We start from the raw sequence: 22888 nt of genomic DNA, 5'->3' as shown, positions 1-22888 counted from the left end.
GGTAAAGCGAGGTGCTGAGGTGACCGTCCTTGATGGAGACGAGTGTGTCCAAGAATGGAACTGAATTTGGAGAATAGTCCATGGTGAGTTTGATGGTGGGATGGAACTTATTGATGTCATCGTGTAGTCGTTTCAGTGATGTCTCGCCGTGGGTCCAAAGGAAAAAAATGTCATCGATGTATCTGGTGTATAGCATCGGTTGAAAGTCCTGTGTGGTGAGGAAGTCCTGTTCAAACTTGTGCATGAAGATGTTGGCATATTGAGGTGCAAATTTGGTCCCCATGGCTGTTCCGTGCGTCTGGATGAAGAATTTGTTGTCGAAGGTGAAGACGTTGTGGTCTAGAATGAAACGGATGAGTTGCAGAATTGCGTCTGGAGATTGGCAGTTGTCGGTGTTGAGGACTGAGGCTGTTGCAGCAATGCCGTCGTCATGGGGGATGCTGGTGTAGCGTGCCGAGACATCCATTGTGACGAGGAATGTTCCTGGTTCAACTGGTCCATGGGTGCTGAGTTTCTGTAGGAAGTCCGTCGTGTCGCGACAGAAGCTGGGTGTACCTTGTACGATGGGTTTCAAGATGCCCTCGATGTGGCCAGAGAGGTTCTCACACAGGGTCCCATTGCCTGAAACGATAGGACGGCCTGGTGTGTTGGCCTTGTGTATTTTTGGGAGGCAGTAGAGATCTCCAATGCGGGGATTACGTGGGATGAGAGTACGTAGGGTGTTCTGAAGGTCTGGATCTAAGGTCTTGATCAGTCTGCTGAGTTGGCGGATGTGTTCCTTGGTTGGATCTGCGGGTAACTGCCTGTAGTGTTCCTGGTTGTCGAGTTGTCGGTATACTTCTTTGCAGTAGTCTGTTCTGTTCAGTATGACGGTGGCCCCTCCTTTGTCTGCTGGTTTGATGACGATGTTGCGGTTGGTCTTGAGAGTGCGGATGGCGTTGCGTTGTGCTTGGGTGACGTTTGAGGCTGCCTTGTGATTGCGAGTGATGAATCTGGCATTGACACGACTTCTGACGGCTTGAGCATACATGTCGAGTCTAGGGCAGCGGCCTTCCGGAGGGGTCCAATTTGACTCTTTCCTTTTCGGTTGCTGCACTGCAGCTCTCGCGGTCTGCTGTTCCGGTTCATTGGTCGTGTCCCTGGGTTCGCTGTCGGCCTCTTGGGGTCTGTGGAAGAATTCCCGGAGCCTCATTCGCCTGATGAATTCCTCCGTATCTGCCGCGAGACTGATGGGGTCCATTTTGGTGGTGGTGCAGAAATTGAGCCCTCTGCTGAGGACTTCGATTTCGTCTGGTTGAAGGGTGTAGTCTGACAAGTTGACAATGGATTTCCCTGTATTGTTTTCGACTGTTGTACCGGGAGAAGCTTGATTGCTGCTGGTGGTGATGCCAAGTTTCTCAAGCTTCCTGTTCTTGGTGTGCATGTAGGTGGCATAGTATTGCTGTCTCATCTGTTTGGCGGTGTTCCGCAGCTGGTCTGCTGTGTCCTGAGCGCAAGTTGAGAATATGGCCTCTCTCTTGGTTTCCAGGTTGCGTCTACTGCTGTAGAGTTGGTGTACGAGGTGTTTGAGGAGTGTGACAGAGGTGCGGTGGCAGAGTCTTTCAGCGTAGTCTGTGTTGTAAGTCGACTTGAGTGGGTTTTTGATCTGTAGTCCTTTCGGGATCTTGTCTGCTTTTTTGCATCTTTGTAGAAACTGAATGTCAGTGTCTATATGCGCGATCTTCCTGGAGATCCTCTCCACTTTGAGCCGGCAGTTTGCGGTGTCAATGGTAGCCATGATGTGGAGATGCCGGCGTTGGACTGGGGTGAGCACAGTAAGAAGTCTTACAACACCAGGTTAAAGTCCAACAGGTTTGTTTCAAACACGAGCTTTCGGAGCACGGCTCCTTCTTCAGGTGAATGGAAAGGCTTGTTCCAGAAATGTTTATATAGACACAGTCAGAGATGCCCCGGAATGCGAGCACCTACAGGCAATCAAATCATCAAAGATGCAGAGAGAGAGGTAACTCCAGGTTAAAGAGGTGTGAATTGTCCCAAGCCAGTTCAGTCGGTAGGCCTCTGCAAGTCCAGGCTTGTTGGTGGGGGCCGAATGTAATGCGACATGAATCCCAGATCCCGGTTGAGTCCGCATTCATGCGTGCGGAACTTAAAAAAATATTTTTTTTAAGCAGGATACTATAAAGGGAAACCAAGATGGTATAAAATAAAAACTGTTGGTATGAGACCTTGGTATGTCGCGGCAACTTTTTAATAATTATTTAGCCAACATGCTTTAACCTATTGATACTGTTTCGAGTGTCGTTATACAACATAGACACGGGGCTTACAACTGGTGCAGCACTGAAACCTCCATGTAGCAAAAGCATTAACTACAGCATGGCTCTCCTCCCCCACAAATATGTTAGATTATATACACATACACATGGATTCAGCCAAAACTAGTGAGAGGGGTTTTCAGTTTACAGTGAGCTTCCTTTCTTTGCTCCAGAGTTCTTCCTGACCCTGTGCCTGTTGATTTATTCATCGGCTCATCATTTTAGACCTTTCCCACTTTTATCAGTGATTAAAATGTCTCAAATTAAACAGATTGCCAAACCACTTGATGACAAGCAGGCATTTAAAGTCATACAGATAGGTATGATTGAGCTTCAGGCTGCAATCTAACGTCAGAGTTCAAATTAAGGTTATAAAACACTCTTGTGACATGATCTCACCTCAACCTCATAATCGGATTATAGTTTATTCCAAGGCTACTTCTGTATTTAAATACAGAAATATTTAAATACCATCACAGAGGTGATTCTCATGCCCTTTGTTAACTAGCTCTGGGCTGGAATTCTCCACCCATTGGGACACTCTGTTCCCACTGGAAGCGCATTCCCCGTAGGTTTTCTGTCGGTGTGGAGTGGCTTCAATGGGAATTCCCATTGACAAGTGCTGGCAGTATTGAATCCCACTGCCAGAAAATGGCGGGAAACCGAGAAACACCCAGCTGGGGACCGGGAGAATCCTGCCCCTGGTTTCTAAAAGGGCCGGTTTTGCCGGGAGCTTCAGGACCCTGGCATCAGGATCAAGTGGGAAGTCTGCACTCATCAGCTGCATCTGCCTCCCTGGCAATTTCCCAGAGTCGGCCTCTTAATCAGCTGGCTCCATGCTCACCATCCCAGTAAGGGCAGTGGGTGGGGCATCTATGCTGCCAGCCCAACTGGAGGGTCGGCAGCTCCAGAGTTTTGGTATCACCACTGGGAGAGGTGGGCACAACTGAGCAGGAGGCTGTAGTTGGGGAGGATGGTGTCCAGCAGTTTGCGGGGGGTGGATTGCAGTGGGGGGGAGAGACGGATGGCAGGCTCTCAATTGTAGATAGGGTGGGTTGGAAATGGGGATTAGGGGAAGAAGGCTGCCTTGGGGTTGGCAGAGACTGAAAGTTTCTTTCAGAGGCCTGGCTGAAACATTTGAGAGCCAGAAGCTCAGTCATCAGTTTCATTGCTGAGTTTTCCAACTTTTAGGAAAACTTGTAAGCTGCAGTAAAATTCCAATCCAGTTCCCAGTTGTGCCGTGGGCACCCTATTTCAATATATTAATAAGTGTCCAGCCTCTCCACGTTACTCTCAGATGCCTTTTGTGTGTGGCAGGTTAGGATGCATTCCACACATCAGGGGCGGGATTCTGTTTCTGAGACAAAGGGCTGGATTTTCCGATCTTGAGGCTATGTCTGGAGCATGTGACTCGTCTTTTGACCAAAAAGTTGGCAGTGTCCCCACACCGATGTTCCGCCCGGTGGGGGCTAGCAGCCGCGCCACGTAAAGACCCCGCCTTTACCTGCGGATATGGATGGAGAATTGCCGGGTCCATGGCCGTGCTTGTGCGGCGGCTTCCTGCAGCGGTCGCGCTGTACAACATGGCGCTGGACACGCGTGGACCTGGCCTGCCAGATAGTGCCTCCCTGTAACCCCCCTCGCATCTGGACTGATTCCACTACTGTTGAGGGGCTAGCACAGTGGGCTAAAAAGCTGGCTTGTAATGCAGAACAAGGCAGCAGCGCGGGTTCAATTCCCGTACCAGCCTCCCCGAACAGCCGCCGGAATGTGGCTTTTCACAGTAACTTCATTGAAGCCTACTTATGACAATAAGGGATTATTTTTATTATTATTATTATTATACAATTGGTTTCAATGAAAAAATGTGCGTGATTCGCCGGGTTCATGGTCGACACGTGGGAGGCTGAAAAGCTGCAGCCACACAAACACATTACACTCTCCACACACTTATCCCAGCAAACAAAAAGATGGCACTGGTTGTGCGGTATCGCGCCGTTACAGCTGATGGGTCGGTTGGGGCCAGAGGGCACCCAGGGGGGTGCCCTGGGAGAACACCTGTTTGACCCTTGGCACTAGATTCAAAGTGGGCTGTCAGCGGTGTGCGCAACTGCGTGGCTGCCTTGCTGGCTGCGGCAATGGCGTTCCATGCCCGTCCACCCCGACCCCACAGCCCACCTCCTGGCCACCCGCCACTACTCCCCCCAGTCCTGGCAGAAGCTCCCCGGCCAGCGGTACAACTGTTAGCAAACTATGGTGATGTTGGACACCTTCCGTACCCCCTCTCTCTCCCTCAGCAGCCACAATGCTGGTTTCATGATTTTTAAAAGCACAAGTGAATCACGCCGTCGGGAACTCGGCCCATCAGAGGCGGAGAATCGCGGAGGCCCTGGAGAATACCGGGTCGGGCCCGCTAATGATATGCAAACGTGTCTACTGTATGTGCGTTCTGGAACGCATTGACGCCGCTGTCGAGGGGCTGGACCATTGCGATTTTCTGTCAAATCCGCGCCTGCCACGATTTCGGCATCGGAGCCCATTCTCCGTCCAATCGCCTTTCTTGATTTTGCGTCGGCTAACAGAGAATCCTGCCCCAGACCTTTTTGAACTTCGCTACCTCCTGTAGTGGGGCGGAGGTTGGGTGATTGATCTGCTGAGCGTTCCCAACATTTACTTGGCTTTTGTTCTCTTAAAACCTGCTGATCGTCTGAATGCCACCAATGTGATATCATTAATAATATCCATGAAATACAGAACCTGATTAGTACAAATAAACTTGCCTCGCTGGCAGCGGGATTCTCTGGTCCCGCTGGCAGCGCACCCCTATCCGCGGGGTTCCCGGGGCCGTGGGCTGGCTTCAATGGGAATTTCCATTGACAGGTGCGGGAGCGGAGAATTCTTTTGTCCGTGAACGGCGTGCCACCTCCCACCATGGAGAAACACGCAGCTGGGAGGTCGGAGAATCCCGGGCATTAACTCTGTTTCTCTCTCCACAGCTGCTGCCGGACCTGCTGATTCTATCCAGCAATTTTCTGTTTTCATTCATGATTTCCAGCATCCGCAGTATTTTGTTTTTATGAAAAATGATACATTTGATCACTGACTATCAAAGGCCTCGAGAACTGTAATGAAAAATGCGGGGCTGGTTTCTCCGCAGCCCCGCTCCGAAATCGCATTTGCGCGGGGGCGGAGAATCGAAGTTCCCAAGTGAACTGGGCCTGGTGCTGCTCCGGCGATTCTCCAGGTCCCGGAGAATCGCCCGTCCGCGATTTACGATGCACGGCTGGGGAGCCATTGCCAGATGCCTGCCCAGCGATACTCGGCTCCCAGCAGGCCGAGTTCCCGACGGCGTGGTTCTGACCACGTATGGCCCATTGGGAACCTCGCGTGGCAGCTGCTGACCCCTGGTGGGGGGGGCGGAGGGATCGAGCACTGGGTGGGGGGGGGGGGGCCTTATTGGTGGCCGGGGCAGCAACTGGGCCGGTCTGATGCAGCGGCGCATGGCCGATTGGGGGGGGGGGGCCCACATTGTCCATGTCAGCCCGCAGTCCGAGGCCGCCGTGGTGCTGGAGGCCGCTGCTGTGCGCATGCGCGGACTCAAAACCGGAAGTGCAAGGCCCGTTTCCGCAGCCAAAGCTTCGTGAATTACCCTGGGTCCCTGCTAGCCCCCTGAAGGTAAGTGAATCGCCTTTTATATTTTCCAGGAAACTGGAGAGTAGAACGCCATCGTTTTTATGCCGGCGTGGGGACATGGCCCCATTTTTGGAGGATCCAGACCGTGATTCTATCAGTCACTTAAGCTGAATAGGTAACATTTCAGACTATTTAGGAATGATCTGCACAAATGCAGAAAACTGACAAAACATGTTCATTCAAGTGCTTTGAAACATATATTCTGGGCCGCACCGAAGCTTTCAACAATCCCATTCTCCAGTTGTTAACTTTACGTGGTTCTGATAGATATTGGCAGTGTACAGGAGAGACAGACAAAAGAAAAGTCTAAGCGATTTAACTCTGCTGCTTCCTCGATAGGTTTACAAGAATATTCTTGGCATTTGGCACCAAGAGGAAGCTCAAAAAGCAAACAGTTCAACCCTCTTTATCAAGAAGCCTGAGCACAGCCAGAGGTCTATGTATTTCATTAAGCAAATAAAAGCAGAAAGCAACATTAGAAGAATAGTATATCTCACCTTCAAATGCAAATCAATAACAGCATGCAGTTGGGGGTCAACAGATGAGACAATGGTCTAACTGATAAAGCCACAAGGGTGGTTTGAGATAGCAGCAATTGGATCTGCCCTTCGACACACTGCGCAACCTTGTCGAGCAACTTACATTTTTTTATTGTAGCTATTGCATATTGCGAACAAGCTAGGGCACGAAGAAAGAACACTGTCAGAATTCAGGCAGCATTATCTAAAGCACTGCAGTAGGCCAATGGGCAAATAGCACGCATACCTTAGATGCAGAGGATATTCAATTCAATTGCTGGACGTTTCGATTCAGTTTAGTTCTGTTTGGACTCTGTTCCTCATTTTTACATGTTACTGTATAACATTTTAGCCTTGTTGTATTAACTGTGACATTTAAATACAGTATTAAAAATAGGAAATAGGAAAACCACTTATGTCGCATAAAGTGGGTGCACAATGTTTGAATTTGGTTTGCACAGATTAAGCAATCAAGAGTTCCACAAGCATATTATGAAATAATTATTCAGGTCCTCTTTGAATGCATCACAGGCGTCCATCTTACTCACCCAATTCTTTTGCTGCCCTAATCTGATCCACTTGAATTTTAAATTGCAAACATCAGGCACACATCCTCACCCGCAAAGCAGATGAGGTCCTCTTCAAAATGCAGGTCAAATTCTGATGTCATAATAAGGGCCAATCTATCATGCCATAAGGCACAGGAACAGAATTAGATGTGGTCGTTCTTGGGCAAAGGGGACCAGCTGGGCTCTGTGGGCCATGGGGGAATCCTAGGGCTATGCATTTTTTACAGCCTAGCCCCAGTGCTACCTAACCCTGCCTCCCCTCCCTGCCGACAGCGTGGGTTCCAATAAATTTCCCTCGGAACAGAACTCATTCCCATGGGTCCTTCAAGGAAGCTTCCTGCCGTTTGGCCTTCTTGCCTTACACAATCTCATTCTGCTCATGGGTTCAGCAGTGATTCCCGATGGATTCAGGCAGAAGTCCGACCGTACATGTATAAATGAAGCCTGAGATCTAAAATCTTTAGTCCTCAGTATGCAAACTAATCATTTGTCCTCTTCCCTGGCCCAAAGAATGAATTAAAATCTATACTGCAATGTATGAAATAAACATCTAATGGTTGTGAACTGATTCAATTATATTAATCAAATTTGACTCGGCCACATCAACCTTCACTGTCCCTCACTTTCTTCTGTCAATTGCTTACTATTTCAAAATGATCCTGGAGGATAAGGACAATCCTAGAGTTAACTTCTCCATGGCCAACACATCCTTAAGCTTCCTTTTCACTTCTCCATACTCATGTCCAATTTAAAATAAAGAACTCAAGGATTTTTTTTGTCTCTAATATTGAGACGATTTCTGCAGCTGCTTCTGTTAAGTCTTCCTCCTTATTTGCAGACATCCTTAGTGACAAATTGAATCCACACAATCCAACTATCATTTCAATCCATCAATCCTCTTTAACTACGGTCCGATATCTTACCTCATTTCCCTCTGGTGGTCCTAATCCTATTTATCTGGACATAGCCTGTGAACCTTGTCTCGTCCCTCTCCTGTAAACTCACCAGAGAATTCTGCCAAAGTTCTACCCTTGTTCCAATCACGTTCCTCATCTATCTGCTGCTCTTCTCAGGCAATGGAATCAACTTCCATGTGTATGCTGACCATACCAGCTCTACCTTTCCATCACTTCAGCTGACCCAAAAATCACAATCTGTTTTCTGAATGCCTGTGTGACATTGAATCTTGAATTACTTGAAACTTTCTCCAGCTGAAGACTAGTTAAATGTACAGCAATTTCGTTTTTAATTGTATTCAGGTGGTGGGCATTAAATTAAGAATTACTTGTGCTCATATATATATATATATATATATATATATATATATAAAGAAGCAGACTGAAACTGTGGTGGTTGGGTTTGGAAGCACGTGTTTGTAAAGTGTAGCTTTGTAAATAAATGTTTGTAAAAGTGTGGAAAGATTGTGTTCTAAACTTCACTATTTGGCTTCCTGGAATAGAACAAGGGAGACCAATTCATCCATGGTGTATAGTATTTATGACACAGGCTCTCTCTTTCTCTCAGGCCTTTCATTCAGGATCAATAATATAGCCAGTAATTTTAGTGTCTGCTGGACCCTAAGTTGAGCTTCAAATCACATATTCTTTCCATCACTAATGCAGTTTTGCTTCACCTCTAAAACTTTGGCCGGTATTCTCCGAAATCCTGGCCAAGTGTTGACGGCAGCATCAAAACCGGCGGGAGTGATGCCGGCGTCAACGGGCCTTCCTTGGTGGCTAGACTGGTGCTTTAATGCGGTGCATTGCTCATGAGCGCCATAGCTGACGCTGGGCCGCGCATGCATGCCACGGCCGGCACAGGTCCGCGTATGTGTGCCATGGCCATCTCCGCACCGGCCCCCAGGCAACATGGCGGATGCCTACAGGGGCCTGGTGCAGAGGAACATAGAACACCCCCTGGAATGTGCACGCCCACCGATCGGTAGCCACCGATGGCAGGCCTGGCCACCATGGAGGTCCCCACCCCCCCGGAGTCGGCTCCCCCTGCTGCCCCCCCACCAGGACGGCCTCCACAGCCAGAATGCCGAGGTCCCGCCGGGTAGGACCGTATGCAAACCATGCCGGCGAGACTCGGCGGGCACTCGGCGTCGACTGCGCCAGCGTGATTGGCAGCGATTCTCAGGCAACCAGAGAATCGGTGGCCTGGCGTCGGAGTGGCGTGGTGGGTTTCGCAAACCCCCCCCCCAGCGAGGCTCGGAGAATCCCAGCCCAGGTTTGCAGAAGTAGCAAACTGCAGTGTTTGGCAAGGTTAATGCTGAAAATGACCAGCAGGAGGTGACTGGTACTTCCATTGGATTCAATGCCTGTAGGTATCTGTCAGCATAGTTGCTGTACAACTAATTCAATGAAAGAGGGTTAGCACATATCAGTCCAGACAAACAGTATGTGAGTCGAACATTCAGTCAAGATGGCATGTCATTACATATCAAAGTTGGTTGTCCCAACCAAACAAAGAAGTATTCAAGTGCCCTTGGGCCTTTGATAAGAATTGGATACTGACAGTCTGAAGATGTATAATGAGTCACCATGACTGTGTTATCAGTGCAGCATGTTATCTTAACAAAGTTTGCACATGTTGACAGTTACAATGTTTGAATATTGCTGAAAAGAGAGACATTTGCTGAAACATTTTGCGTCGCACACAAGGGCCGGGATTCTCCAATCCTGCAGCCAAGTTCTGATGCGGCGTGAAAAGCGGTGGCAACCAATCCGGCATCAACGGTCCCCGATAATCAGGAATTCTCCACTTCCTCGGGGGCGAGGTCGTAGATGGAGTAGTCCCCGCAGGTCTAGCCAGCGCGGAACGGCCAGCGCAAGCTCGCGCACACGTACTATGGTCAGCGTGATTCCGGCTGGCTTGATTCTGCGCATGTGCATGTGTTCCCGTCTCCGCGGCGACCCCCGGGCAATATGGCGGAGCCGTACAGGGGCCTGGCGCTGAGGAACATAGGCCCACCACGGATATGGCCCACCCGCCCATATGTAGGCCCCAATTGTGGGCCAGGCCACCGTGGGGGCCCTCCATGGGGTCGGATCCCCCCCTCCCCCTTCCAGGATGGCCCCCCGCAGACACACCTTCCTGTTTCAGATATTCCTCACCCGGACAACAAACAATTGTATTTATATCAGTTAAATTATTAGGAAACCTCAATTGTTTGTCCTAGAAACATCCCAGAGTTGATCTCAATGAGAGAAGAACAACAATGTCTGATATCACTGTTGAACATCATTTCCTGTCCTTACTCTGGAGGCTCTTTGAGGATAAACTGAAATTGGAAAATCGAGACAGTGTGTGAATAGAGGGCACTTTGATTGGCTACCTGCTGCTGACAGACAGGTAGGCATCACCACACCGATAGGCCATTCCCTAGAACTAGGCTGGAGGCAGGGGCAAGCTGGCAGATTGCCGTGGTTGCCAGTAGCAAGATATGCTGGCTCGCCTGTCGCTGAACCCTCACTCCTCCTGGCACTGTCAGGTATTGGCCCCTGGCATAACATGGGAACTCCCACAGCATTGACTCCTGGCACTGTCTCAAGGCACTGCCTGGGAAATGCACGAAGTACCATGGAGCAGTGCCAGGTGGCAGTGCTCAGGGGCAGTGCCTCTGCAGTGCTCATGTCGTGCCAGGGTAGTTCCCGAGCAGTGCGTGGGTAGTGCCCGGGCTTTACCTTCTCCCCCCTGAACAATGTCCACACCTCAGCTCCTCTGGGTGACCTTGGGTGACCAGAGATAATTCATGTCGATGTGAATGGACTTTCCTCCTGGAGGATCATTCAGGCATATAGGCAGTTGCCAATGTTGAATGTTGGGAATTCCACTGGCGGGGTCGAGGACAATTATGCCACATTTCTATGTCAGCGTGAAACACGGGCACCCTGCGAAGTTTCCCGCTCCTGTTGCTGATCCCACCTGATGAAAATAGGAGCAGAAAATCCCCCCATAGGAGCAGGAGTAGGCAGTATAATATCTCACGCTTGTTCTGCAATTTAATAATATCATGGTTGAACTGCAGTTATTTCTTAATTGCTCTCTGATCTGGTGTATGAGGGAATCCAGATGAAGCAATTCACATCTGAATTTGAATAAGCGAATTGAGAATACTCAAGGATGCAAATTGAGATGGAACAGCCAAATGAAAACCAGTTTCAAGAAGCAATCGCAAGAGGAGGCATGTATGTAGTATGCCACCCATAAAAGGAGGTATTAAAAATTTTGGTATCACATCTGAGGAGTAACCTGGCTAGGGAAGAGTCAAGTACAGCCTCTGCAATTAGCAGTCAGTCAAGTAAACAGAATGCTGACCTATAAAGCCAACTCAACAGACATGTCTCTAGATCTTCCGCAAAGTGGCAATCATCATCGAATTGCGGCCCCATTTGAACTTCTCAATGCCCTAATGGTGCTCTGCATTTCAGGCCGAGCCTTCCAAGCTGGGCCTCTTCAGTAAAGAGGAGCTTCATCACAGTGGAGTAAATGGGGAAGACAAACCACACCTTTTTACAGCATCAGCTGCTGTGAGGCAAGTTTAAATGTGCAGTGTCAATGTTAGGGAGCGGGTGAGTGGATCAATATTAATGAAAGGGTCAGTTGATCAATGTCAGTGAGTGGGTGAGTGGATCAATGTCAGTGAGTGGGTCAATGGATCAATGTTAGTGAGTGGGTCAGTGGATCAATGTTAGTGAGTGGGTCAGTGGATCAATGTCAGTGAGTGGGTCAATGGATCAATGTTAGTGAGTGGGTCAGCGGGTCAATGTTAGGGAGTGGGTCAGTGGATCAATGTTAGTGAGTGGGTCAATGGGTCAATGTTAGGGAGTGGGTCAGTGGATCAATGTTAGGGAGTGGGTCAGTGGATCAATGTTAGTGAGTGGGTCAATGGATCAATGTTAGTGAGTGGGTCAGTGGATCAATGTTAGTGAGTGGGTCAGTGGATCAATGTTAGTGAGTGGGTCAGTGGATCAATGTTAGTGAGTGGGTCAGTGGGTCAATGTTAGTGAGTGGGTCAGTGGATCAATGTTAGTGAGTGGGTGAGTGGGTCAATGTTAGTGAGTGGGTCAGTGGATCAATGTTAGTGAGTGGGTGAGTGGGTCAATGTTAGTGAGTGGCTCAGTGGATCAATGTTAGGGAGTGGGTGAGTGGATCAATATTAGTGAGTGGGTCAGTGGGTCAATGTTAGTGAGTGGGTCAGTGGGTCAATGTTAGTGAGTGGGTCAGTGGATCAATGTTAGTGAGTGGGTCAGTGGATCAATGTCAGTGAGTGGGTCAGTGGGTCAATGTTAGTGAGTGGGTCAGTGGGTCAATGTTAGTGAGTGGGTCAGTGCATCAATGTTAGTGAGTAGGTGAGTGGATCAATGTTAGTGAGTGGATCAGTGGATCAATGTCAGTGAGTGGGTGAGTGGGTCAATGTTAGTGAGTGGGTCAGTGGGTCAATGTTAGTGAGTGGGTCAGTGGATCAATGTCAGTGAGTGGGTGAGTGGGTCAATGTTAGTGAGTGGGTCAGTGGGTCAATGTTAGTGAGTGGGTCAGTGGATCAATGTCAGTGAGTTGCTCAGTGGATCAATGTCAGTGAGTGGCTCAGTGGATCAATGTCAGTGAGTGGCTCAGTGGGTCAATGTCAGTGAGTGGGTGAGTGGGTCAATGTTAGTGAGTGGGTCAATGGATCAATGTTAGGGAGTGGGTGAGTGGGTCAATGTTAGTGAGTGGGTCAGTGGGTCAATGTTAGTGAGTGGGTCAGTGGGTCAATGTTAGTGAGTGGGTCAGTGGGTCAATGTTCGTGAGTGGGTCAGTGGATCAATGTTAGTGAGTGGGTCAGTGGATCAATGTTAGTGAGTGGGTGAGTGGGTCAATGTTAGTAAGTGGGTCAGTGGATCAATGTTAGTGAGTGGGTGAGTGGATCAATGTTAGTGAGTGGGTCAGTGGATCAATGTCAGTGAGTGGGTCAGTGGATCAATGTCAGTGAGTGGGTCAGTGGGTCAATGTTAGTGAGTGCGTCAGTGGGTCAATGTCAGTGAGTGGCTCAGTGGGTCAATGTTAGTGAGTGGGTCAGTGGGTCAATGTTAGTGAGTGGGTCAGTGGATCAATGTTAGTGAGTGGGTCAGTGGATCAATGTTAGTGAGTGGGTCAATGGATCAATGTTAGTGAGTGGGTCAGTGGATCAATGTTAGTGAGTGGGTCAGCGGGTCAATGTTAGTGAGTGGGTCAGTGGATCAATGTCAGTGAGTGGCTCAGTGGATCAATGTTAGTGAGTGGGTCAGTGGGTCAATGTTAGTGAGTGGGTCAGTGGATCAATGTTAGTGAGTGGGTCAGTGGATCAATGTTAGTGAGTGGGTCAGTGGATCAATGTTAGTGAGTGGGTCAGTGGGTCAATGTTAGTGAGTGGGTCAGTGGATCAATGTCAGTGAGTGGGTGAGTGGGTCAATGTTAGTGAGTGGGTCAGTGGGTCAATGTTAGTGAGTGGGTCAGTGGATCATTGTCAGTGAGTGGCTCAGTGGATCAATGTCAGTGAGTGGCTCAGTGGATCAATGTCAGTGAGTGGGTCAGTGGGTCAATGTTAGTCAGTGGATCAATGGATCAATGTTAGTCAGTGGGTCAGTGGATCAATGTCAGTGAGTGGGTCAGTGGATCAATGTCAGTGAGTGGGTCAGTGGATCAATGTCAGTGAGTGGGTCAGTGGATCAATGTTAGTGAGTGGGTCAGTGGATCAATGTTAGTGAGTGGGTCAGTGGATCAATGTCAGTGAGTGGGTCAGTGGGTCAATGTTAGTGAGTGGGTGAGTGGATCAATGTTAGTGAGTGGGTCAGTGGGTCAATGTTAGTGAGTGGGTCAGTGGATCAATGTTAGTGAGTGGGTCAGTGGATCAATGTCAGTGAGTGGCTCAGTGGATCAATGTTAGTGAGTGGGTGAGTGGGTCAATATTAGTGAGTGGGTCAGTGGATCAATGTTAGTGAGTGGGTCAATGGATCAATGTTAGTGAGTGGCTCAGTGGATCAATGTTAGTGAGTGGGTGAGTGGGTCAATGTTAGTCAGTGGATCAATGGATCAATGTCAGTGAGTGGGTCAGTGGATCAATGTTAGTGAGTGGGTCAATAGATCAATGTCAGTGAGTGGCTCAGTGGATCAATGTTAGTGAGTGGGTGAGTGGGTCAATATTAGTGAGTGGGTCAGTGGATCAATGTTAGTCAGTGGATCAATGGATCAATGTCAGTGAGTGGGTCAGTGGGTCAATGTCAGTGAGTGGGTCAGTGGATCAATGTCAGTGAGTGGGTCAGTGGGTCAATGTTAGTGAGTGGGTCAGAGGATCAATGTCAGAGTGGGTCAGTGGATCAATGTCAGTGAGTGGCTCAGTGGATCAATGTTAGTGAGTGGGTCAGTGGGTCAATGTTAGTGAGTGGGTCAGTGGATCAATGTTAGTGAGTGGGTCAGTGGGTCAATGTCAGTGAGTGGGTCAGTGGGTCAACGTTAGTGAGTGGGACAGTGGATCAATGTCAGTGAGTGGGTCAGTGGGTCAATGTTAGTGAGTGGCTCAGTGGATCAATGTTAGTGAGTGGGTCAGTGGATCAATGTTAGTGAGTGGGTCAGTGGGTCAATGTTAGTGAGTGGGTGAGTGGATCAATGTTAGTGAGTGGGTCAGTGGATCAATGTCAGTGAGTGGGTCAGTGGATCAATGTTAGTGAGTGGGTCAGTGGATCAATGTTAGTGAGTGGGTGAGTGGATCAATGTTAGTGAGTGGGTCAGTGGATCAATGTTACTGAGTGGATCAATGTCAGTGAGTGGGTCAGTGGATCAATGTCAGTGAGTGGGTCAGTGGATCAATGTTAGTGAGTGGGTCAGTGGATCAATGTCAGTGAGTGGGTCAGTGGGTCAATGTTAGTGAGTGGCTCAGTAGATCAATGTCAGTGAGTGGCTCAGTGGGTCAATGTTAGTGAGTGGCTCAGTGGGTCAATGTCAGTGAGTGGGTCAATGGATCAATGTTAGTGAGTGGGTCAGTGGATCAATGTTAGTGAGTGGGTCAGTGGGTGAATGTTAGTGAGTAGGTCAGTGGATCAATGTTAGTGAGTGGGTCAGTGGGTCAATGTTAGTGAGTGGGTCAGTGGGTCAATGTTAGTGAGTGGCTCAGTGGATCAATGTCAGTGAGTGGGTCAATGGATCAATGTTAGTGAGTGGGTCAGTGGATCAATGTTAGTGAGTGGGTCAGTGGGTGAATGTTAGTGAGTAGGTCAGTGGATCAATGTTAGTGAGTGGGTCAGTGGGTCAATGTTAGTGAGTGGGTCAGTGGATCAATGTTAGTGAGTGGGTCAATGGATCAATGTTAGTGAGTGGGTCAGTGGATCAATGTTAGTGAGTGGGTGAGTGGATCAATGTTAGTGAGTGGGTCAGTGGATCAATGTCAGTGAGTGGGTCAATGGATCAATGTCAGTGAGTGGGTCAGTGGATCAATGTCAGTGAGTGGGTCAATGGATCAATGTTAGTGAGTGGGTCAGTGGGTCAATGTTAGTGAGTGGGTCAGTGGGTCAATGTTAGTGAGTGGGTCAGTGGGTCAATGTTAGTGAGTGGGTCAGTGGATCAATGTCAGTGAGTGGGTCAGTGGATCAATGTTAGTGAGTGGGTCAGTGGATCAATGTCAGTGAGTGGCTCAGTGGGTCAATGTTAGTGAGTGGGTCAGTGGATCAATGTCAGTGAGTGGGTCAGTGGATCAATGTTAGTGAGTGGGTCAGTGGATCAATGTTAGTGAGTGGGTAAGTGGGTCAATGTTAGTGAGTGGCTCAGTGGATCAATGTTAGTGAGTGGGTCAGTGGATCAATGTTAGTGAGTGGGTCAGTGGATCAATGTTAGTGAGTGGGTCAGTGGGTCAATGTTAGTGAGTGGGTCAGTGGGTCAACGTTAGTGAGTGGGTCAGTGGATCAATGTTAGTGAGTGGGTCAGTGGGTCAATGTTAGTGAGTGGCTCAGTGGTTCAATGTTAGTGAGTGGGTCAGTGGATCAATGTTAGTGAGTGGGTCAGTGGATCAATGTCAGTGAGTGGGTCAGTGGATCAATGTTAGTGAGTGGGTGAGTGGATCAATGTTAGTGAGTGGGTCAGTGGATCAATGTCAGTGAGTGGGTCAGTGGATCAATGTTAGTGAGTGGGTCAGTGGATCAATGTTAGTGAGTGGGTGAGTGGATCAATGTTAATGAGTGGGTCAGTGGATCAATGTTACTGAGTGGATCAATGTCAGTGAGTGGGTCAGTGGATCAATGTCAGTGAGTGGGTCAGTGGATCAATGTTAGTGAGTGGGTCAGTGGATCAATGTCAGTGAGTGGTCAGTGGATCAATGTTAGTGAGTGGGTCAGTGGGTCAATGTTAGTGAGTGGGTCAGTAGATCAATGTTAGTGAGTGGGTCAGTGGATCAATGTCAGTGAGTGGCTCAGTGGGTCAATGTTAGTGAGTGGCTCAGTGGATCAATGTTAGTGAGTGGGTCAATGGATCAATGTTAGTGAGTGGGTCAGTGGATCAATGTTAGTGAGTGGGTCAATGGATCAATGTTAATGAGTGGGTGAGTGGGTCAATGTTAGTGAGTGGGTCAATGGATCAATGTTAGTGAGTGGGTCAGTGGATCAATGTTAGTGAGTGGGTGAGTGGATCAATGTTAGTTAGTGGGTCAGTGGGTCAATGTCAGTGAGTGGGTCAGTGGATCAATGTCAGTGAGTGGGTCAGTGGATCAATGTTAGTGAGTGGGTCAGTGGGTCAATGTTAGTGAGTGCGTCAGTGGGTCAATGTTAGTGAGTGGGTCAGTGGGTCAATGTTAGTGAGTGGGTCAGTGGATCAATGTCAGTGAGTGGGTCAGTGGATCAATGTTAGTGAGTGGGTCAGTGGATCAATGTTAGTGAGTGGGTCAGTGGATCAATGTTAGTGAGTGGGTGAGTGGATCAATGTTAGTGAGTGGGTCAATGGATCAATGTTAGTGAGTGGGTGAGTGGATCAATATTAGTGAGTGGGTGAGTGGATCAATGTTAGTGAGTGCGTCAGTGGGTCAACGTTAGTGAGTGGGTCAGTGGATCAATGTTACAGAGTGGCTCAGTAGGTCAATGTTAGTGAGTGGGTGAGTGGATCAATGTTAGTGAGTGGGTCAGTGGGTCAATGTTAGTGAGTGGGTCAGTGGATCAATGTTAGTGAGTGGGTCAGTGGATCAATGTTAGTGAGTGGGTCAGTGGGTCAATGTCAGTGAGTGGGTCAGTGGGTCAATGTTAGTGAGTGGGTCAGTGGATCAATGTTAGTGAGTGGGTCAGTGGGTCAATGTTAGTGAGTGGGTCAGTGGGTCAATGTTAGTGAGTGGGTCAGTGGATCAATGTTAGTGAGTGGGTCAGTGGATCAATGTCAGTGAGTGGGTCAGTGGGTCAATGTTAGTGAGTGGCTCAGTGGATCAATGTTAGTGAGTGGGTCAATGGATCAATGTTAGTGAGTGGGTCAGTGGATCAATGTTAGTGAGTGGGTCAATGGATCAATGTTAGTGAGTGGGTGAGTGGGCAATGTTAGTGAGTGGGTCAATGGATCAATGTTAGTGAGTGGGTCAGTGGATCAATGTTAGTGAGTGGGTGAGTGGATCAATGTTAGTGAGTGGGTCAGTGGATCAATGTTAGTGAGTGGGTGAGTGGATCAATGTTAGTGAGTGGGTCAATGGATCAATGTTAGTGAGTGGGTGAGTGGATCAATATTAGTGAGTGGGTCAATGGATCAATGTTAGTGAGTGGGTGAGTGGGTCAATGTTAGTGAGTGGGTCAATGGATCAATGTTAGTGAGTGGGTCAGTGGGTCAATGTTAGTGAGTGGCTCAGTGGATCAATGTTAGTGAGTGGGTGAGTGGATCAATGTTAGTGAGTGGGTCAGTGGGTCAATGTCAGTGAGTGGGTCAATGGATCAATGTTAGTGAGTGGGTCAGTGGATCAATGTTAGTGAGTGGGTCAATGGATCAATGTTAGTGAGTGGGTGAGTGGATCAATATTAGTGAGTGGGTGAGTGGATCAATGTTAGTGAGTGGGTGAGTGGATCAATGTTACTGAGTGGATCAATGTTGGTGAGTGGGTCAGTGGATTAATTTTGGTGAGTGGGGATTTACGACAGGTCTCCCAACAGCCAGCGAGAGATAGAGGAGCAGATAGGTAGGCAGATTTTGGAAAGGAGTAAAACCAACAGGTTTGTTGTGATGGGAGACTTTAACTTCCCTGATATTGATTGGGGCTCACTTAGTGCTAGGGGCTTGGATGGGGCAGAGTTTGTAAGGAGCATCCAGGAGGGCTTCTTAAAACAATATGTAGATAGTCCAACTAGGGAAGTGGTTGTACTGGACCTGGTATTGGGGAATGAGCCCGGCCAGTTGGTAGAAGCTTCAGTAGAGGAGCATTTCGGGAACAGTGACCACAATTCAGTATGTTTTAAAGTGCTGGTGGACAAGGATAAGAGTGGTCTTAGGGTGAATGTGCTAAATTGGGGGAAGGCTAATTATAACAATATTAGGCGGGAACTGAAGAACCTAGATTGGGGGAGGATGTTTGAGGGTAAATCAACATCTGACATGTGGGAGGCTTTCAAATGTCAGTTGAAAGGTATTCAGGACCAGCATGTTCCTGTGAGGAAGAAGGATAAATATGTCAAATTTCAGGAACCTTGGATAACGAGAGATAGTGTAGGTCTCATCAAAAAGAAAAAGGAGGCATTTGTCAGGACTAGAAGGCTGGGAACAGACAAAGCCTGTGTGGAATATGAAGAAAGTAGGAAGGAACTTAAGCAAGGAGTCAGGAGGGTTAAAAGGGGTCACGAAAAGTCATTGGCAAATCGGGTTAAGGAAACTTCTAAGGCTTTTTACACATATAAAAAGCAGGAAGGTAGCCAGGGAAAGGGTTGGCCCACTGAAGGACACGGGAGGGAATCTATGTGTGGAGCCAGATGAAATGGGCAAGGTACTAAATGAATACTTTGCATCAGTATTCACCAAAGAGAAGGAATTGGTGGCTGTTGAGTCTGGCGAAGGGTGTGTAGATAGCCTGGGTCACATTGAGATCCAAAAAGACGAGGTGTTGGGCGTCTTGAAAAATATTAAGGTGGATAAGTTCCCAGGGCCTGATGGGATCTACCCCAGAATACTGAAGGAGGCACAAGAGGAAACTGCTGAGGCCTTGACAGAAACCTTTGGAAACTCACTGTCTTCAGGTGATGTCCCGGAGGACTTGAGAAAAGCCAATGTTGTTCCTTTGTTTAAGAAAGGTAGCAAGGATAATCCAGGGAACTACAGGCCGGTGAGCCTTATTCAGTGGTAGGGAAATTACTAGAGAGAATTCTTCGAGACAGGATCTACCCCCATTTGAAAGCAAGTGGACGTATTAGTGAGAGGCAGCACGGTTTTGTGAAGGGGAGGTCATGTCTCACTAACTCGATAGAGTTTTTCGAGGAGGTCACAAAGATGATTGTAGGGCAGTGGATGTTGTCTATATGGACTTCATTAAGGCCGTTGACAAGGTCCTCATTGCAGACTGGTACTAAAGGTGAAGTCACGTGGGATCAGAGGTGAGCTGGCAAGATGAATACAGAACTGGCTAGGTCATAGAAGGCAGAGAGAAGCAATGGATGGGTGCTTTTCTGATTGGAGAGCTATGACTAGTGGTGTTCCACAGGGATCAGTGCTGGGACCTTTGCTGTTCATAGTATATATAAATGATTTGGAGGAAAATGTAACTGGTCTAATTAGTAAGTTTTCAGACAACACAAAGGTTGGTGGAATGGCGGATAGCGATGAGGACTGTCAGAGGATACAGCAGGATTTAGGTCATTTGGAGACTTGGGCAGAGAGATGGCAGATGGAGTTTAATCCAGAAAAATGTGAGGTAATGCATTTGGAAGGTCTAATACACGTAGGGAATATACAGTGAATGGTAGAACCCTCAAGAGTATTGACAGTCAGAGAGATCTAGGTGTACAGGTCCACAGGCCACTAAAAGGGGCAACACAGGTGGAGAAATTAAATGAAATGAAAATCGCTTATTGTCACAAGTAGGCTTCAAATGAAGTTACTGTGAAAAGCCGCTAGTCGCCACATTCCGGTGCCTGTTTGGGGAGGCTGGTACGGGAACACCTGGCCTACCTTGGTCTGCTTTAAAAGCCAGCTATTTAGCCCTGTGCTAAACCAACCAGGAGGTGATCAAGATGGCATATGGCATTGTTGCCCTCATTGGCCAGGGCGTTGAGTAGAAGAATTGGCAAGTCATGTTGCAGCTGTATAGAACCTTAGGCCACACTTGGAGTATAGTGTTCAATTTTCTGGTCGCCACACTACCAGAGGGATGTGGAGGCTTTGGAGAGGGTGCAGAAGAGATTTACCAGGATGTTGCCTGCTGTGGAGGGCATTAGCTATGAGGAGAGGTTGAATAAACTTGATTTACCATAGAATTTACAGTGCAGAAGGAGGCCATTCGGCCCATCGAATCTGCACCAGCTCTTGGAAAGAGCACCCTACCCAAGGTCAACACTTCCACCCTATCCCCATAATCCAGTAACCCCACCCAACACTAAGGGCAATTTTGGACACTAAGGGCAATTTATCATGGCCAATCCACCTAACCTGCACATCTTTGTACTGTTCCCATTGGAACGAAGGAGTTGAGGGGCGACCTGATAGAGATCTAAAAAATTATGAGGGATAGACAGAGTGGTAGTCAGAGACATTTTCCCAGGGTAGAGGGGTCAATTACCAGAGGGCATAGGTTTAAGGTGCGCGGGGCAAGGTTTAGAGGAGATATATGAGGCAGGTTTTTTACACAGAGGGTAGTGGGTGCCTGGAACTCGCTGCGGGAGGAGGTGGTGGAAGCAGGGATAATAGTGACGTTTAAGGGGCATCTTGACAAATACATGAATAGGATGGGAATAGAGCGATACGGACCCAGGAGGTGTAGAAGATTTTAGTTTAGATGGGCAGCATGGACGGCGCAGGCTTGGAGGGCAGAAGGGCCTGTTCCTGTCAGAAGGGCCTGTTCCTGTGCTGTACTTCAGTAAGTGGGTGGGTGAGTGGATCATATCAGTGTATGGGTGAGTGGATCATATTAGTGAGTGGGTGTAGATGAATATTAGCGAGTGGATGAGTGGATAAGTGAATGAATGGGCAGGGTGGGTGGGCGGGTGATTAAATGGTTTGGGTGGATGAGGTAAGTGGGTAGGGGGCAGGTGAGTGAAGAGGCAATGGAAGGGTGGCAGGTGGTTAAGGTGCCAGGTCAGTCGAGTGATCGGAAGATCTGTGCCATAATTTTGAAGGTGCATATCCTGATCAGTTTGCTGCTGAATACTTCAGTTTGGTTCAATAATTTTGGGACAGAAAATCAACACAAGTGCAAAATGGGGTTTTACATCACATTATATGCAGCATTTATTCCTGAGTATAATGGGAGGGATTCTCCGTTGCCGGATGGTGAAATCATGGTCGGCGATCAGGTGGAAAATTGGTTCTGATGCTGGAATCTTTGCTGGTGCTGGCTTGACACCGGTTTGCGATTCTCCATCCCCTCCAGACCGGTGTCATCGTGATGCGCGCTGTGCGCAATCGCAAAGCCGTTGGCGCCTCATCGATGGGCTGAATTCTCGATGGTGCAGGACACGTGTGGTCTGAGCCGGCCTGCCATCTGTAGACTGTGTCCAGCACTGCCACGCTCGGCCGGGATCAGTGCCACTGGCTGGAAGGGGTGTCTGCTCGGGCTGGGGGGACTGGTGAGGGGTGGGTAGGGGGGCCAGGGGCTGGCTATGTTGTGGACTGTGGGATTACGGTTTGCTGGATTAAGTTACGCACACGTTACGCATGTTGTATTTGTACGGTGTGACCGGTGCAGGTCATCAGCTATGTGCATGCGTGGCCTGAGAACTGGCCATCCTCCAGCCGTTTTCGGCGTGATCTGCGGACATTTCATGCGGCGCCAATGCGAGCCTCACACCGGTACCAATCAGTGGGGGGTTTGCGCCAATTTGCCGGTCGTGAAATACCGTGGGCGGGATTCTCCGACCGCCCCCCCCCCCCCCCCCCCCCCCCCCGGGTCGGAGAATCGCCGGGTGTGGCGATGAATCCCAACCCCACCAGCCGCTGAATTCTCTGGTGGTCCGAGCGGCCGCCCGTTTTAGGCCCGTCCTGCCGGTGTAAATTATTGTAGGTACTTACCTTTGGGACCCGGCTCCGTGGGCAGCCTCCGGGGTCCTCGGGTGGCGTGGGGGGGATCTGGCCGCGGGTGGTTCTCACACAGTAGCCTGGCCCGCGATCGGAGCCCACTGATCCGCGAACGGGCCTGTGCCATGGAGGCACTCTATTCCTACGCGTCGGCCGCTGCAACAGTCCGCCGTGGCTGACTGAGGTGAATCGCGGCAGTGAACCCCCCTGCGCATGTGCTGGGATGACCCAACACACACTGTCGCATGCGCCAACTCGCGCCGGCCGGCGGCGGCCCTTTGGCGCCGGTTGGTGTGGCGCTAAGCCCCTTCCGCGCCGGCCGGCGCAGCGCAAACCACTCCGGCGCCGGCCTAGCCCCTGAAGGTGCGGAGGATTCCGCACCTTTGGGGCGGCCCGACCCCCGACGCCGGAGTGGTTCACGCCACTCCTTTGCGCCAGAGTTGCCTGCCCCGCCGGTTAGCGGAGAATCCCGCCCTATGGGTCTCATGCCGGCGTCGGCACTTAGCTGCAGAAACGGAGAATTCCACCCAATGTCTATACATACTATAACAAAAAAATGCTTACAATGATTTATTATAGCTCTTGGTCCTCAGAATGAATGTTA

General features: G+C 49.1%; 1 protein-coding gene across 4 annotated transcripts in view; it reads right to left on the bottom strand.

The window, feature by feature from the left end:
• Window positions 1-22888, bottom strand: part of LOC119966455 (amyloid beta (A4) precursor protein-binding, family B, member 1 interacting protein) — a 192281-nt gene that overhangs the window by 114988 nt on the left and 54405 nt on the right. Inside the window, exon 1 of one of the 4 annotated variants that reach the window (XM_038798160.1) lies at window positions 6506-6641. The exons of the other annotated variants lie outside the window; for them this stretch is intronic. The gene's annotated coding sequence lies outside the window, so the exon portion shown is untranslated. Of the gene's footprint in view, window positions 1-6505; window positions 6642-22888 lie in introns of those variants that run through there. 4 annotated transcript variants of the gene reach the window in all.

The sequence above is a fragment of the Scyliorhinus canicula genome, chromosome 5 (genome assembly GCF_902713615.1).
Source record: "Scyliorhinus canicula chromosome 5, sScyCan1.1, whole genome shotgun sequence".
Classification (NCBI taxonomy): domain Eukaryota; kingdom Metazoa; phylum Chordata; class Chondrichthyes; order Carcharhiniformes; family Scyliorhinidae; genus Scyliorhinus; species Scyliorhinus canicula.
The sequence above is the reverse complement of the archived record's forward strand: the minus strand, read 5'-3'. Positions and strand labels throughout refer to the sequence as shown.